Here is a 19774-nt window from a genome sequence, read left to right as displayed (position 1 = left end):
TTGCTTCATGGCACCAGTTTTCTAACTCAGCCAATCCTATCTTAACAAACTCCCCATTGCTGAATGAGCAACATTCATGCCTCAAAAGGAGATTGCAAAAATGAATTTAAAAATGCCATTTACGCATATTACATAATCAAAGCAATTGGGATCATAAGAAAAAAGCCATGTTTGAGTGCACTTACCTGTTGAATAAGTGAACACCTTGCGGACTAGGAATGGCGGAACCTGTACAGTCACAATAACCAACAGAATGAGGTACTGCTGTAAGAAGAAAAACAATCAGTTTTTGACATTATATTTCGGACGGTGACACTCACATGGTTTGCTTTCATTATCTTCAAGTAATAATTCAGGCTTTTCACAATGCTTTGCCAATGAGCAATCAACGCTTGTTGTGCAACAACATTAGCTTGAGAACGTCCCTTCACTAAACTTGCCCGAGATGGTCTAGGTGCCTGTATAATGAAACGATACTTGAATGGAGATCAAGAATATATTGGGCAACTTAAAAGTTACATTGAAAAAGAGAATGAGCTGCTTTAGATTGAAGTAGTAAATGAGTTACTGAGATGGTGTGTGCCAATTGGTCAACTTGCCCAATAGAAACATTCTTTCTAGGTGCAAAGGAATTGATTGATCCCTAAATTCTAACAACATATTATGTTAGGGCATATAGATGTAAAAAAATATAGGAAATATTTACTTACCATCTATATGCCCTAACATAATCTGTTATACCTTTCCCTTTTCTCCCCTTATAAGTAAAAAATCAAACAATATTGTTGAAGAAAAAGTACAAAAAAAGTCTTATAAACCCATTGTGAAAAGATAGTCAATGGATTTGTTTGTATTTAAAAGAATTGAATTGCAACCAAAGTTGATTGGTTGCGAAAATGGGTCATTCCAATTGATTTGTTCAAACTCCTCTTAGGTGAAAGCAACATGGAATGCATAAGTGGGGAGGTTAGTAGATTAGAAAAACATGTTGAGTTTCAAACTCATGAACTCGTAACAGCGAAGGCTCTAATAACATTTTAAGCCATCGAATTACCCCAAATAAGCTTGATGTGCCTTATTGTTCCATCATTACCTAACATCTTAAACTTTTGAATCAACTTTGTAGTTTAACTTTGTATAAAGGGGCAAGTTGTCAGGAAGTCATTAACTCAAACCTCACTATATTGTTTATTTCCCCAATTTATTGAAGTTATCTGTAATTCCAAAAGAAAGTAAAGGCATGCATTTTTTCTTACTTTTATAATTTATGTTTGATATGAATAAAGGTTGATCACTTGGGGTTTGTTTGGATATATTTATTGGTGATTTTTTGTGTTTAAAATCATAAATAAGAGCATTATAAAATATGCAAGAACTCTTTAAGGTTATATTTAAAAATTGTTGAAAAAACTAAGGTATCATAAAACTTTTAATAGTTTCAAATTTAAAATATTAAAAAATGATTTTTGAAGACATAAGCTAAAATTAAATTTTTTTTATTAACATTTTTTTAAGTATAATTTTTTTTCATGTATTATTTATTAATTTTTAGAAAGATAGCATGAGAAATGTATTTATATCAATTTACATTATGTGTTTTAAGGAATGTACATTGTGAGGCATTAAGAGTGGTATGTTACTTGGGGTTATAAATTATGCAATTGCCAAGGTTATTAAATTGTCTTAGTAGATGAATTGGTATTGCAATATGAATTATGTAGTTATCTTATTTTATTTTATTTTCTATAGATAACATTAGATGGTCAAAAAAGTTATACATCTAAATGATTTTCAGATAAATATATGATAATCAATGAACATGACTTGAACTCAACATATTCTTAACGAGTTTGGATTAAGTATAAATGAGTTTGAATTAAAGTCATATCGATTTTGCATAGCCTGTTTAATTAATAGGTAGTTTTCTTGGTCACTCAACATAAAATAAATGTTAATAATGTGAATTGGTGGCTAAGTAAAGATGGAAGTCAAATCTTTGCAAAATCATAGTGTAATTATACCTGCACTTTTCCCACATGTCAATTCTCATGCCTAGTTTCTCTTCTAAGCTCTCAACTACCCACTTGAAGTTTCTCATTTATCCGCATTTATACCTACACCTACACCTTACCCACTTTCATTTTTAGTGCCACTACTTGCTTCATCGTCCTTCCAGCCCTATAAACTCAAATTAAGTCGAGGTGTAGGTGCAGAGAAATGGCATCTTCATTTTATCGTGATCACTAACAACATCCCCACTTGACTTCCCTCCTTTGCCTTTCTATCTTCCATTTGATGTGCTTCCTCTTAATTACTTGTCGTTGCCTTCACATTAAAGATATGATAAAATAGGACTCAGACTTTGTTTGCATAATACATATTGGTCATAAAATGTTGGTGGTACTAATTTGTATGGGAACATTACCTATTTTGAGACGAAAATTTCAGATCACATTGAATATGCATTATTTTTTGTTCAACAATATGAAATTTGTGCTTTATTTGATGGATGCCACAAATAGGATATACTATTACATTTTCGTGGGAGGCAAACTTGTCCAAAAAAATGATGGGTTGTGGGAATATGTGGGTGGAAGAAGCAAAGATAGTCACATATATAAAGAAATGTCATTTGAAGAATTCACTCAAAAAGTCTTACAGCTCTTCATGTGATGAGGATGCACTACACCCTCAAGTTTAACCTTAGAGTCATCCAAGATTTAGAAGATGAAGATGACTTGGATAACGTGGTTTCCCATGGTGATGACTTTGCTAATGTGTACATAGTAGAGTCACCCTGTGTGGATGCCATTGAAGCAAATATACCGAATACACAGTTGACATTTGGGTAATGCACTTTCACATGGATATCTATTTAAAATATTGTGAATATCAATTTTACGTATGATGTAATCTAATTTTGTTTATGTATGTAAATGAAAAGCTCTACCTTCCATGTTTCCTTCGTCTAATGCATCATGCGATGCAATTCCTAGTACTATGATGCTATCAAGAGGTTTTACATCATGTTATGCAGACAGTGAGTACAACCTATTTGGAATTGAATCGGTTTCGTGAGGTAATATTAGGTTTCGAACATACATTTAAAAATGCAGAGGAGTTTTAGAAGACAATATACCATATGTCATTAGTTGGGAGGTTTCAATATAAGTATAAGAATAATTCACCTACTCATATGTTCATAAAGTGTTCGATTGAGGGTTGTTCTTGGAAGGTTACATCTCACGCTGTAGAAGGGAATGAAATATTGCGAGTTTATACTTACCAAGTTAATCATAATCATATAGCACAAGATGAGTGTTCATTTAAGGTGAGGGTTTCTTCAAAGAGAGGCGTTGTTGTTGAAGATGTGTTATGAACAACTCTAGAATATCTCATTCGTCAAATATACAAGGATTTTGAACGTGATCATGGAGTTCAATTGACATATAACCAAGCATGACCCCTTAAAGAGAAGGCAAAAAAATGCATATATGGAGCTCCACGTGCATCCTACGCATTTTTGCCTTGGTTATGCCATAGACTAAGGGAAATTAACCCTATAACTATTGTGGAGTGCACTTCTCATGAAGGTCATTTCATGCAATTGTTCATTGCCCATGCATTTTCAATTCAAGGGTTCATCATGGGGTGTCGATCGATATTGGCTATTGATTCTTGCCACCTAAGCAGTTCATACAAGGGAGCTCTTTTGTCGGCCATTGTATATGATGTAGACGATGGAATATTCCCTCTAGCCCTTGATGTGGTTGGTTCAAAAAATTATGAGGACCAGTATTGGTTCTTGGATAAATTAAAGGAGGTCCTAGATAAAGAAGTAATTCTTATATAAGATAAACATCAGGGGATATTGCATAGTGTTTCGGAGTTGTTCAGGACAAAAAATTGCACCTATTGTTATCGACATGTCAAGGAAAACTTTTTTAGCTTCTTCAATAGGCAAAACATTAGAGGAAAGAAAGGGAAAGAAGATGTTTTGTTACTTTTAGACAACATTACATATGCTAGGTTGGATATAGACTACAACAAGGCATTTAGAAAACTTGTGCGCTTTAATGACAACCTAGCAAAGTGGGTTGCGGAGAACAGTCTCGTGCATTTGGCGATGTCAAAGTTCTTTAAAAGACGTTGAGATAAAATGACAACTAATATTGTAGAGTCCTTCAATGCATGGTTAAGAGAGGAACACCACCAAACAATTTATACGTTGTTGATGCGCATGGATAAGCTTGTAGGCATGTTGGATACCCATATGCGTGGTACAGGAAAGTGGAAGAGTGTGGTTGGACCGAAAACAGAGGAGAAACTAATGTAAAATATCATGAGGTCTGGTTCGATTACTGTGATAACCTATTTCGGGGGGGGGGGGGGTGCGTTTAAGGTGTTTACTGGGAAGGTTTATTTGGTTGTGGATATGCAGCAACATAAGTGTACTTATATGATATGGCAAATGTTTGGATTGCCATGTGCACATGTGTGTGCTATGATCTGCACATTGAGACACGATGTGTATGAGTATATCGACCCATGTTTTCATATCTCCACTCAACATTTGATTTACTCAGGTCAATTTCAACCATTACCAACGCACAACATGCCCAAAGTTTGTAAGGATGGGAGTTTCCAAGATGGAGGAGGCAATTTATTTCTTGGTTTCCAACCCTCGTAAGTGAGACATCTTCCAAGAAGACCCCGACAAAGGCACATTGAGTCACAATTTAGCCATAAGAGAGCTATTCATTGCTCTCAATGCAATGACATAGGTCATAACTAGTCTAAATGTAATAATTCATTGTTGTGACATGTTTCTTTTGGTGCTTGTAAGGTTTTCATCTTGTGGATGATCCCTCATTATTCCATTCTATGGTATATTGTGGCATGGTAGTTTCTTTTGGTATTTATGTATTACCCTTATTATAGGCACGCACTATTTTTTCATTTTTATGATTTAGAGTTGCTTTCATTAATGAATTAAACTGAAAGTGCACTTTTAATGTGGTATCCTTTCAATTGTTGTATACTTTAACTTGCCTATTTTAAGTATGTCCTATTCACTGTTTTGGTCCAATTTTAGGCTAAATATTAAGAGAGAGTATGGTACTTGAGATTGTATAGGTGGATGAGGTCTCTACCATATTTGTTATAGTGGGTTCACATCATTAGATGCATGTATTTTCATATGATTTAGCTAAACTTTCACAGTATGCTATTGTACTTGGTGTGTAGTTATTTACTTGGTAAGTTTGGCCCTGCATAACATTGTACTCTTTTATGCCCAATGATGGAGTTATATTATTCACAATGTCTAGTAATGGGTAGAATGGTTCCGATAGTAATTCACACCCTATCTCGGTATGATACAACATCCTTGCTTATCTTAGTTGCTTTTTGCATTCTTGCTTTGCAAACATACTACTTGAGAGGTTGTGGCTTTTCCAATAGAGTGGTACAACAACTTATACTCTATAGTTATTTAATCTATAGGTATTGTGAGAACATAAATCAGAATGCATATTGGCATAAAAGAGGCAAAATATAATTTTATGATAGTTATAGATTATAGTCGGTGTAAAAAATGTATGCATTCCCTATTTTTGGTGAGAGGTCTTTAGGTTGTGTGCAATCTATGGCAAAATATCTAATGATGAACATATGAGTAAATTTTAATGCAACATGTACATATATTATGTAGGAAATTTATGTGATATCCTCATGTCCCTTATAGTTATCATGTCTCAGTTATGTTGGAAAGTTCTCTAATATAATATATTAATAATTCAACATTTATTTATTTATATTATTCTATTAGCTATGTAAGTTATCAGGTAATTTTTTTTGTATAATTTGGTCCTCTGGAAAATGGTTAGGCACATAAATACTAAGTACTTGTGCTTCAGTAAATATCCAACTATCAGGCTTTAGGTAACTTACATTTTGTTCATTTGATTGACTATTGTTAAGGAGATTGTTATGGTTAATCATCCAGTATGACCAAACAAGTTTTGAAGACAATTGAAGGCTTCTTGAACGGTTTTGCTATTTATTTAGTTGTACATTTCTTTTTTTATTACTTTTATATTATCCCCTTTAACTTAGCTAATTTTAGGTACTTCAATTGGTTGTGAGCACATGGATTGTTCAAATTTTTGTATCAAATCTTTCCAACTTCTTCTGTTGGTTTAGTTTCTAATGAATAGATATTGTATCATTTCTTGTTTTCGTATGCATTTTGATTTCTTCAACAATACAATTGCAACAACTATGTTATTCACATACACAATTGAAGTTACAATCTTCTGTCCATATAGCGCCTACCGCTGTATATACTATAGTTCACATATGAGAAGTAGATACCAACAAAATTGGTTTTCAAATGATTAGGTTTAGAAAATTAACCTTTTTTCCTTTAATGTGCACCACCTATAAATGACTACCTTGGAAGTTAGAAGGATTGCTGTAAACCCGTCTCCATCTACTAGCTAAGGTATAAGCAATTCCAATTGGTAGTCAATCTGTTTTCCATAGCTTGCAGCACATTAGTTACAATTGCAACAATAGGTTTTATGTATATGCATTTATGGTTTTGCTTTTATACTATATTTTTATGGGTTAATGATTGATTTAATACACAAGTTTTTCTTGTATTTGATTTGTTTATAGTGTTGTTTTTTTAAATATTTTTCAAAACAATTAGGAGATGAGGTTTGCACTAAATAAGCTAATTAATCAAAATGTCAAGAATACATAGATTCCCAGTTTGTTTTTATGAAGAATGATTACATAATCAAGAAAAAATAGTATGTAGACTACTAATCAGGATGGTCAATAAAGGATCTTATTTTGCTCTCTTCTTTCATTGTGATTTTAAAGGTAGGAGTTGTTTGATAAGGCCCCTCTTATTTTCAAAAACTTATAAAATTGACCTACATCAAGATCAAGTGAGGTTTCTAGATAAGACTTTTCCTAGGCATGTGCTTTTGAAACTATCTTCAAGATAGGACAAGTTAAGGCTCTAACTACAAAATTCTATGGTCTATTATGTTGCTACATTGGAAGTTTATAGGTTCTTCAGTTGGCACTAAATTCAGTTTACATGCTTAAAGAATCAGATATTTACTACCGTGAAGCACCAGTTGGATTAGAAGCTCATTTACCGTTGGTAATTGGGGAAGATCTAGTTGCATAATTGAACTGGGCTCTTAGTCATTGTAAACAATTTGTCATCAACCGTCCTCTATTTGGCAGCCCATAGTCCTTTGTCCAAATGTTGCCCATCAAAGTGTTATCGTTTAAAACATATTCTCTATGGTTATGGAAATAAACATATTCTTTTTTAAACTATTTTAATCACCATCATTTTGTATCCATTTGTGATAGAAATTGAGTAAAAGCTAATTCTTATAATTCATTCTCAAATATTGTTTCTTTTCTTCATTATGATTTCATACTAATGTCAATATCATCATTTGTGTCCCAATTAATAGGAATAGTGTGACATTGAGTCCCAAATTCAAAGTTTGCTTATACAATAGCTAAGGTGGTACTTATGATCCAATCATCTAGGTTACAAATTTGAATGTTAATCATAAAAGATATCATTTCTTTATTGTTTTTTTATTGCATTTGACTTGTTTTTTTACAATAAATCACTCTCAATGGACATTCCATATTTTATAAACATTGCCTAGCATATAATTGTCCTCATCTTCATATTAGGTTTGTTGAAACCCAAATCTAACATTCCCATAGCAGAATCTTTACTATTAAGTGCTTAATGCCAATTATACGGAGAACAAACTTGTATCAATATCAGTAAGAAAACCAATATGATATATGTATTGATTGTTCACATTTTATAAGAAAACCAATATGTATTGTTTGGTGGTGGCTAACTCAAATTGATCAGGTAAAGAAAGAGGAGACAATTACATTTGCATATGATCTATGTCACATTTTCTCTTGTCTATTAGGAGCCCTTCACTGATGCCATGCTTCTGACTGTGCCAACACACTATCATGTGTCCCATTATTTGTGTGAAATTGGAAGATGTAGATGTTTGTCATCAAGTGCTAATATTTATGCTACTGCATTCTGTAACTCTTACAAATTACATCTTCACTTTTTGTCCTATTTTTTCATCACCAACTGCATTGATGTTGTCGTTCCTAACATCGCCATGTTCTCAAACATTGCATGCAGGCACCATCAATGTCTACCCGATGCTCAACTGCACGGTTCAAGAAAATATGCAATCGTTTACTCAATGAAAAATTGCAAGCCATAAGAGACCTTCAATTTGGAGGTCTCTTGGCCTTAAATTGCACAAAGGTTCGACACAACATCTGTCTATTTCTAATCCAACATTTCAATGTTGGATTTAAACAGATAGAATTCTCACCCCACGAACACTATGTTGTTACAACCATAAACATGACCCTTATTTTCGGGCTCCCAACAAAAGAACGTATTCTGCAGGAGACATCTACCTCATCAGAGCATCAGTTTGGTACAATTCGGGCATGCGAGGAGAAACTCCTCAACTTACCTATTGGGAAGGAGTTCCGTTGAGCATTCATATACTATGCATATGCCACGTTATTAGCCCCCACGTCTTGGCTTGATGGTTGCCGCAACTTGTGGAATACCATCCATGAGGATGGATTTAGAAATGATGTCAATTGAGGCCAATTTATGCTTGACCAACTTGTAGAGGGAATTGGGCAATATCAATAATCAAACACCTCTTTGGTACGTGATTGTGTTTTGTTTCTACAGGTATTGAACATATATGGGATTTGTCTACCATTTTCTAATATAATTTTATTTCACTACTAAGTAACATTTGCCTATTGATGCTTGTATTTATGATGTAGTTGCATTATGTAATTAAATTCTAGGTTCCAAGTCCTGATCACAGTGCCCCTAGCATCTGCATGGACTAATGAATTGATTAAGCAGCGACTAGTTATTGAAATAAGAGAGTCTGAATCATTTGGACATACCGAGGTTTATTTCCAATTGATGCATACAGAAATATAGTGTTATTACTAGCATAACATATATTATTTTAGTGCTAATTGTAGGGGTCCGATGAGATCTCCAACCGTAGAGACTAATGTGGAGCATAAGATAAATGTTGAGCCTTAAAATAGTGATGTAAGCTGACAATTTTTTAAAATTTTAATTTAAGCTCATTTCATTGTAATTTTAATTTTTTTATACTTGTTCATTACAATGAAATATGTGGTTATGAAATTTTTTGTGCAAAGATAGTCAATGATCATGTGCACGTGAATTTACATGTGATAGGAAATATGACACCAATACCATGATGCAGAACGAGCAATCGACCAATATCAAAGGGGCATACAATAGCAGTTGGGAATAATGTGTGGCCTAATGCAGAAGTTAGGAGCTCGAAGACAGTGGGGTCAATTCAAATGCCGCTGGTCACTTTGGCTATGCACCAGCAGACAATCCCACAATCGAGGACCATGCATTTCCTAGCGAAGGGGACATGTCTTGGCATGGTGCAGACCATGTGATAGATTCACCAAATCGCATTGTCGCCCCTGACTTTGAGTTGCAACCCAGTGTACCCATTCATGTACTAAGTGGTAAAATTTATGCAAACATCCATATGGTAGTCATCCCAACCCAATGATATAGTATACCTTTCTGCTGACTATTGCTAAATCCCATATTGCAGATGGTGAAGAACAAGATGAAGCTAATGTAATGCTATTGAGTGTTTTTATTATAGCCCCCACAAACAAGATCATGCGGAGACACCAAGTGCGTCGAATGGCTCCAAACCTCTTGTTCCCATTCATATCCTAATCACAAACCAGACAATCTTCCATAAGAATGAACCTAAAAAAAGTAGTTGCATTTGTCTTTGTAGGGGATTTAAATGCTAGGTAACATACTTCAAACACACTCCTCTCATTGTATGAAAGTGAGAAAACAAAAACTAAATTGTATGTGTTTTTGACAGTGAGGAACTAGTGGCAATGCATGACACTATCTTAACCAGAGGCAATTTAGGATGCTTCAAAGGGAATGGCTGGATAGGGAACGACGTGCATATGACTTCTTATCCCTTTATATGCATTAGTTTAAGTTTGAAAATTAAATTGTGGTTCTGACTATTTAGTTTCTTACACTTTTATGATGTACGAAATCAGGTTGTCGATGCCTATTGTAGATTGTTGTAGTATGAACATGAATCGAAGATGAAATTGTTTCTATCGCCCTACATAGTTGTAACAATGATTGATCCATTAAATCATTGCTTAACTTTAATTTGTAACTTGAACCATTCTTTAGCTATAATTAAAAATCTAAAGTTATCCCATATTTGATATGCAGAAAATGGTCATCCACTCCTAGGGAAAACACTTAGTGAGGGAGGTAGTGATAGGACAATTTAAGCCACATTTGTATCCCATGGATATTCCATATGGGAATGTGAACGAGGTGTAATGCAGTGTTTTATGATTGTAATTCATTTTAGTTGCATGAAGGTCCATTATCTAGATGTATGTTTAATGGCAATCCATTGGTGGAGGTTTTCTTACCGGTTCTTATAAAGAACCATTGGACACTCTATGTATATGACCTACACAACAAGATAATCCAATTGCTAGATTCCTGGCCTGGTAGGAAGAAGACCACTTTGAGTGGAATACAACAAAATCTGGTAAACTAACAAGTAACAACTAATAATTTGTTAGGTTTGTCTTCCCAAAGAAGTTTCAATTGTTAAATTAAAAATGTTTTAGGCTAAGGTTGTCATATGGCTCGCTACACATAAGAAAAAGGTACCACCTTATGAATTGAGGAATGAATTGAGGACATTCAATTTCCTGACGCCAGATGTACCACCCCAACCTAATGAGTGAGTGTTTACTTTGTAGTCCAGGTTTATGTTCAAATGGATTGCAACTTATTTTAAGTTCCTTTGTTATTTATAATTCCACACTTAATAACGTCTTGATCATAATATTGTGGTAGGCATGATTGTAGAGTGTTTTTTATGAAATTCATGGAGTCTTGGTCAATGGGAGGGGTTCTCCAAATCAATCGATGTGGTACGTAGAAAGAACTATGTATTATCATCTCATTAATGTTAAAATAGTTAGAAAAGACTAAATTAATTCATTTGCTGATTTTTTGCTATAAACTTGAATGAATGCAGGAAAAGTTGAAACATTATAGATTGAAGATTATGGGGAGTTTGTTGTTTTCACAACAGAATGCACACCGATAGCGTTTCATGAGGGATTAATGGGGACTGTACTTTTTAATGACACCGTATAAATTTGATTTGGTTGTAATTTATGTTAGACAAATGTAGTTGTGTAAATGTTTTTGTATGGTGTCCATTCTGTAATTGAACAATGGTAGTATGGGATAAGTAGGAAGTCGAAATGTTTTTGGAGACAATAACAACAATAATTAAGTTGATTGCACAACTGAACAATGACACTATGGGAGAACAAGTCATAAAGCAATATGGCAAATACAGGAGAATGGAAAGAAATTGCACACATTAGTTATGTTGAAAGTGACAGTTGCACTTTTTTATGTAATAAGAAAGTTTTTTAGTTAAGCTGATTGTCATTGCACTCGATTTGTATAGGGACAATTAAAACCTTCGTTTTTTATTGTAAATGTATGTTCATTGTTACAGGAACTAATGTAATTGGAATTATACATAGATTTTCAGTGGTTTATTTTAGAATCCATAATAGGCTACGTTAGGTGTTTGGACTATAATATAAAATGTTTTATTATTTATTATTAGACTCATGTTATGTCATTGTATTGCATTTGTATTTATGATTTATGAAAGTTTTAGTTCATATTGTATATCAACTTTTTGAAGCTTTTGCAATGTGATTGATCATTGTTAGTGCAAAAGTACATGTAATGGCGGTAGCATATTAGGTACATTGTGATGAAGTGTATAACCAATAGCAAGGAAAGAGGAATTTAAATTGAGAAATGCTTGTTTTTTGTTATCAAAACAAAAAAGATAAGGCAAGTTGAAGAAAGTGAAGATATAGAATTGAAGCAGTGGCCTTGGCTTGGCCATTGCTGAGGTCCTTTCCTTCCTTGTGTAGTGAAATAGTATTAATTATTGGGGAGAATATATTTAATGAAACTATAGATGTTGGACTCTCAAATCTCAATTGTAAATTGCTTAGCATCTTCTCGGGATTGTAATTTTCCTTCTACTTGACTGGCAAATCCTATAACAAGGTCGGCTTAAGCATATGTACTCATCCAATGTTAGAGCTTTCCCTTTCATGTAACAACTGTGATTCTTTTTTCATACAGTAATAAAGTTCTTCTTAACATATAGTTCTTCATATTGTAACAACACTGTAGCAATGCTTCAAGGATTGTAGTTATCAAGTTGTAATTATCCAACATAATAATTTAAGATTGAAGAGGTATTACATCTAGATATTGGATCGTTTGCATTCCAATTAATATGATTAAAAAAACTCCAATTTGGTAGGGCAAGAATTACTATAAATTGTAGTTTCACATGACATAGAACTTGTTACATGGAAGGACATAAATAGTATAACTCGAATCTAATCAGACATGTATTCGGGTATGCGCACAATGTTTTCAAACTCTGCCATTGACATATCCTGACCATTGTCTTGTGCAAATTGAATGCAAATGTGCAATAATGACTCACAAGCTCTATGATGCATCATGGAAAGTGAGTGGACACATCAGCTAGAGGAATCAATGAATTTAGTCCAACAACTTACTATTTTAGGTGTATGTGTACCACGTAGAAAGTCGTTGTTTGTTCGTCGATGCAATCACATTAGTTTATCAGAAGCACTTAATAAGATAAAGGAGGAAAACAATTGGATGGAAATTCAAATTAATGATAATTATCCAACAACTTAAGTAAGCGAATGCCTGATAATTAATGATCAACTTTGTTGTTAATGTTCCATTATTAGCTGACCACCCCATCATATAACATTCAAATTAGTGTGACATCTTGTTAGTCTTACAATCAATTTTAAATAGCAGTCACATATTACATGTCATGGCATATCGAATGTATTCCTTTTGAACACACTATAGGTGGAGTACAATTTGGTTAGGAAAAATTAATAAATATTTTTTTTAAATTTACTAATGATTCACATTTTGTCACATTTTTCGAATATGTCTTAGGCAAATTAAATAATAATAATGATAATATTTTGCATATCATAACAAACCAAATCGAATATATTCGTTCTGAAGATCTTTTGGAATTACCCAATAGGACGTTATAATGTATGTGAAGAACACTTTAGTCATAGGATATTATTAACTTTTACGAATGACTGAAAGCGATGGGTCACGAAAACACTATTTATCTGAAAATTAACTTGACAATGACACTTTTATCAAACATACGTATTTATATTTAAAACTTTCATATAGGTCTTGTACTTTTTATCTATATTATAGATAGACTCTCTTGCCAATAATATGACTAGGCCCTCTAACCAATCTTCAAACTATATAAATGGTATAACCTCAACTTAAACATTATATGCGAGTTCAAAGCACTGTGTAAGGAACCTTGATTCCAAACATATATCAACCATAGTGTCCAGGTATGTTTGAAGGCATAAATTTTATATTCAATTTATTCAGTTAAGCATATTATCAAAGTTTTAAGCAAATATGAAAGAAAGGCTTCATGAATAGATTGTTTATTTGGTTGCATCAGTATAAACAAATACATGGCAAATGAAGACAAAATCTACATTGTTTTTGTTAGAAGGAGGTCAGGTGTATACACAACTTGGTTTGAATGTCAAGTTCAAGTCATTGGTTACAAGGGTAACATTTATAAATCGTACAAAACTCATCGTGAAGCTGTATTGGCATGGGTGATGTATGAGCCTCGAAGGAAAAAACCTGATGCACCTATTGAATCTGCCGAGTATGTAGAGGGTAACCAAGTTATTGGCCAATTGGTAGATGACCAAGTATTAAAGAAGACTGTAGATCGAAAACAAAATTTTCTTGCTTCTTTTGTCCTCGGATGTGTTGTAACATTCACGATTATGTTTTTCGTTCAAAAGTTCTTTTAGATATGCTCAAATGTGGTGATACTAAGCAACATGTTGTACTTATATTACATGTCTTCAATGCAATGGTACTCTGACAATTCATTCTTCATTATTTATTTCAGTTTTAAAACAATACTAAAACAACATAAAAAAAAAAATCAGAAGTTACAAATTGTAGATGATGAAATTTAAAGGGGAAATGAGTGAGCGAGTTCTTCAAAATTCTTTAAAATCCTTCAAGATAGGCTATCTTGTACACCTTTGTACAATTAGCACACGTACCTTGTACACTTAGTGTAAAAGCCTTATACAGTTACACATTTATGTACACCTATAATGCAATGTGTGCATATAGATGGTTAACTATGTTTCTATTGTCATGGCCCAGGAAAAGAGGTAAAAAAATGAAATCGAACCCAACCATGTATCCCTAATCATCATTTATGAATACAAAGTGATGGAATGAATGTATATGAGGTCAAATAAATGCATGGACTACATGTGATCAAGACATGTGTGAGGAATGTCTATTATCTCATGCTTGGAAAAGGGAAATGAGTGAGTTAGTTCCTTAAAATTAGTTGAAATCATTCAAGATAGGTACCCTTGTATACCTGTGTATAGTTACCATATAGTGAATCCATATGGGTGGGGGAACCATGTTCCAATGTCATGACTGACCAAATTTTTAACAAATATGATGTCAAATTACGGTTCTATTCACCATTACTTTGGTAAGTAACATGATGAACATGTACGAACTCACAAAAAATTAATGGGATGAGTGTTTGATCAAGTAATGTATGTGATGAATGTCCTTCATCGTTGGAAAATGGAAATAACCAAGTGAGTTCTTCATATACCTTTCGAATCGTTAGAGATAGCTACCTTGTGCACTCTTGTACAGTTAGCACATGAACCTTGTACACTTAATGTAAATGCCTTGTACAATTGCACATTTAGATGCGCCCATAATGCAATGTGTCCATATGGGTAGGTTAACTAGGTTTCCTTTGTCATGGCTCAGGAAAAGAGGTAAAAACAATGAAATTGAACCCAACCATGTATCCCTAATCACCATTTATGAATACAAGGTGATGAAATGAAGATGTATGAGGTCAAATAAATGCATGGCTTGCAGTGATCAACCAATATGTGTGAGGCATGTATCTTATCCTTCGAAAAGGGAAATGACCAAGGGAGTTCCTCAAAATCATTTGAAATCCTTCAAGATAGGTACCCTTATACACCTTTGTATAGTTAGTACATTTGTCTTGTACACTTTGTGTAAATGCCTTGTACAGTGGCATAATTTCAACATAGCTACAATTGAACGTGTGCATATGGGTGGGTTAACCATGTTCCAATGTCATGCCTGAGGGAAAATGAGGAAAATTAAACCTAAATTATCTTAGTATTTATCATTAGTGCGGTAGCTCATCCAATGACCATCTACGCGGTAAAAAAAAAAAAAAAAAATTGAATGGGATGAGTGCGTGATCAAGGAATGTTTCTAAGGAATGTCCCTCATCCATACAAAAAGGAAATGACCAAGCCAGTTTTTTTATAAAAAAAAAAATTGAAATCCTTCAACAAAGGTACCCTTGTACAACCTTGTACAACTATCATATTTTTATTGTACACTTAATGCAAATACCTTGTACAGTCCTAAAAATTTGATATAGATTAGTGAATGAGGAAAATTGAAGTCTAAATTTGTTCTCTAACTATTAGTCCACGATTATTACACAATAATCATACAAATAGATCAATGAATGATGCAAATTAAAAACCCTTCTACTGACTTCCTACATGGACAACATTTGCTACTAAAAAACAATTTTCCCTATTATTATTCTCCTACTCAAGCATGAAGGAGTTTCAATTATACAATTAATGGGGGCCCAAACATAAAGAATTTTAACAAATATGGATGTCACAATTCATTCCTAAACCTAATAAAAACACCCTCAATCCTCCACAAACCTAGATTCCAATTCTAGAAACTATACTAACTCGAAAACCACTTCATTAGATGGAACATATTTTCATGTTCAAAGTAGGTCGTTGGGCATATATGCTACTACCATGCTACAACGGCTTCAGATCTTGAAGGGAATGCTTGCTTTTGAGATTTGTTTTACCCGAAGGAATTGTGGAAGAATTACATGATCTTCACAGAGTCTTCTTCCCTAGAGTTCACCCTCTCTCTCCAAGAAACATACCCAAATTCTCTCTCTGAATTTATTTTATTGGACAATAGACCTAAGTCATAGCCACGTACACATTTTAAAGAGATTCGACATGACAACTTCAATTGACCACATGTGAAACCCAAATTTTACAAACATCTTATATGGAAATTTGAAGGGTATATTTGTCTCTTGATATTTTATATCCTTCCTCTCCATTATGCAACTTATATGGCCTAAAGGTTAATTATGCATTGAAAATGATTGTGTGAGTTTTTCAAAAGCATTTGAAATCCTTCAAGATAGGTAACCTTGTACACACTTGTATAGTTAACACATTTGCCTTGTACACTTAGTGTAAATGCCTTGTACAATCATGAAATCCCATATAGGTACAACCAAACGAGTGCATATGGGTGGTTAAACAATGTTTCCATTCTCATAGATTAGGGAAAAGAAGGAAAAAGTTTACTCTCATTTTGGTTCATATTCATCATTAGTGGGGGAGCTAATGGAATGAATTAACATAGTAGACATCAAATAAAATGCATTTAATGAGTGTGTGGTCAAGCAATGTGTGTGAGAAATGTCCCCCATGATTGGAAAACGTAAATAAGTAAGTTTTTCAAAATCACTTGAAATCCCTTAAGATAGACACCCTTGTATTCCCTTATACATTTAGTACATTTTCCTTGTACACTGTGTAAATGACTTGTACAGTTGCAAAAATTCGACATAGCTACAACTAAACGAATGCATATGGGTAGGTTAACCATATTCCAATGTCATGGCTGAGGTAAAAGGGGGAAAATGAAACCCAATTTAGGTCCCTATTCATCGTTAGTGCGCTAACTCGTCCAATGAATGTGTACGAAGGGAAATAAGGAATGCCCCCTTTAGAAAAAGGAAATGAGAAAGCCGTTTTTTCAAAAGCATTTGAAATCCTTAAAGATAGGTAGTCTTATGCACACTTGTATAGTTATCACATTTGCCTTGTACACTTAGTGTAAATGCCTTGTACAGTTACGAAATCCCACATAGGTACAACCAAACGAGTGCATATGGGTGGGTAAACAATGTTTCCATTCTCATGGATTAGAGAAAATGAGGAAAAAGTTTACCCTCATTTTGGTTCATATTCATCATTAATGGGGGAACTAATAGAATGAATTAACATAGTAGACATCAAATAAAATGCATGCATTGAGTGTGTGGTCAAGTAATGTGTGTGAGAAATGTCCCCCACAATTGGAAAAAGTAAATGAGTGAGTTCTTCAAAATCACTTGAAATCCCTTAAGATAGACACCCTTGTATATTTAGTACGTTTTCCTTATACACTTTGTGTAAATGCCTTATACAATTGCAAAAATTCGACATAGCTACAACTGAACGAGTGCATATGAGTGGGTTAACCACATTTTAATGTCATGACTGAGCAAAAAGGGGGAGAAATGAAACCCAATTTAGGTCCCTATTCATCATTAGTGCGCTAGCTCATCCATTGAATGTGTACGAAGGGAAATGAGGAATGTCCACCTTAGAAAAAGGAAATGAGCAAGCCATTTTTTCAAAAGGATTTTAAATCTTCAACATAGGTACAATAAGAACATTTGTCTTATACACTTAGTGTAAATGCCTTGTATAGTGGCAAAAATTTTACATAGCTACAACTAAAAGCGTGCATATAGGTGGGCTACCATGTTCCAATGTGATGCCTAAGGGAAAAGGGGGAAATGAAACCCAATATAGGTTCCTATTCATCATTAGTGTGGTAGGTCATCCAATGAACATGTATGAAGTAATAAAATTGAATGGAATGAGTGCATGATCAAGGAATGTGTGTGAGGGAATGTCTCTCATCCTTTCAAAATGGAAATAATCTTAAAAGGATTTCAAATCCTTCAACATAGGTACCTTTGTATACCCTTGTATAATAAGCACATGTACGTTGTACACTTAGTGTAAATGTCTTGTACAGAGAAAGAAATTCCATACAACTACTAGTGAATGTCTGCTCATACATAGGTTAATCATGTTTGCAATATTTTGGTTCATAAAATAAGGAAAAACTGAAGTATCAATTTGTTCCCTAACTACTAGTCATCATATTATTAATCTTCTACTCAAACATAGAGGAGTTTCAATCATATAATTAATGGGGTTGTGCTTTGGATCATAGCATAATAATTTTCATAAATATGAATGTCAAAATGCATCCGTAAACCTAATAAAAATACACTCAATCCTCCATCTACCTAGGTTCGAATTCTAGAAAATATACTTATCCCATAATTCTACTCTAAAAAGGAATATACCCTATTTAGCATATTTTCATCTTCACAAGAGGTTATTGGGCCAATGCTATCATCAGGATCACAGTTGTAGTCGCTTTATATTTTCATCAGAGTTCTTCATTTTCTCCGTTTCTTGTGGTAGACCAACTTCTCTACTTTCAAGATATGTTTGATCTAAAGGTAGCTATTCTAGAGGAATTGCATCATCACTAGAGAATCTTCTTCCCTAAAGCTCACCATCTAGACGATACCCAATTCTTCTCTTTGGACGATAGACCTAACAAGCATATTCTAAAGTGAAAATTTTTAAGATAGGTGAAATGACATTTTTTAGGAGATCATTTCCATAAGATTCACTGTAAGTTTCTTGAATTTACTTATGTTGTGCTACATTCCTATGAGCCAAGATGGATGTGATCAAAGCCTCATTTGTCCCCCACCCTACATCCAAAAATGCTTTGTTATTAAGTTCAAAAAATTTTTAAACAGCCTAACATGAGATCAAAACGGTTGTCTTTCCTAAAACCCTGTACTGACCCAGTAAACAAAGATCCAACACATCATCAAAGGAACCAACATGATCAAATCAAAATGTGAGAAAAGAATTCAGACCCCCTATCATTTGGATTTGGGAATGATGATGATAAAATACCTGCAAAGGCTTTTCTGAGTTGGTCACAATCCTCGACTGCTGAAGGAACCGATCGGGGGACAATCACAGTCGACATCGTCTATGAGTATGCTATTTACGGAGGGAGAGAAAGGGATGGGGGTGGTGACCCTTATGGCCTTTATTTCAGATTTTTAAGATAGGTGACATGGCATTTTAAGTTTACCACCTATGAAACCCATTATTTTACAACCATTTGAGTTAGAAATTTGAAGGGTATATTGGTTTCTTAATATCTTACATCCTTCCCATCAATTATGTAAGTTATATGGACCAAAGCTTAATTTTTGGGCCTAGCTAGTTCCAAAACACAATTGTCCCATAAATAAAATAAAACATTAACAAATAAAACTTCATAAGTAGAAGATGACCTTTTATATATCACTACAATTAGTTCCTTAGAAGAGGGAACATGTAAAATTTAATAAATAAATTAATTTAAAGTTTGTACAATATCAATGTAATAAGAACTTATAGACTCTTAAAC

This window comes from Vitis vinifera, chromosome 3 (genome assembly GCF_030704535.1).
Source record: "Vitis vinifera cultivar Pinot Noir 40024 chromosome 3, ASM3070453v1".
In the NCBI taxonomy this organism is placed as follows: domain Eukaryota; kingdom Viridiplantae; phylum Streptophyta; class Magnoliopsida; order Vitales; family Vitaceae; genus Vitis; species Vitis vinifera.
This window is presented reverse-complemented; position numbering follows the sequence as displayed.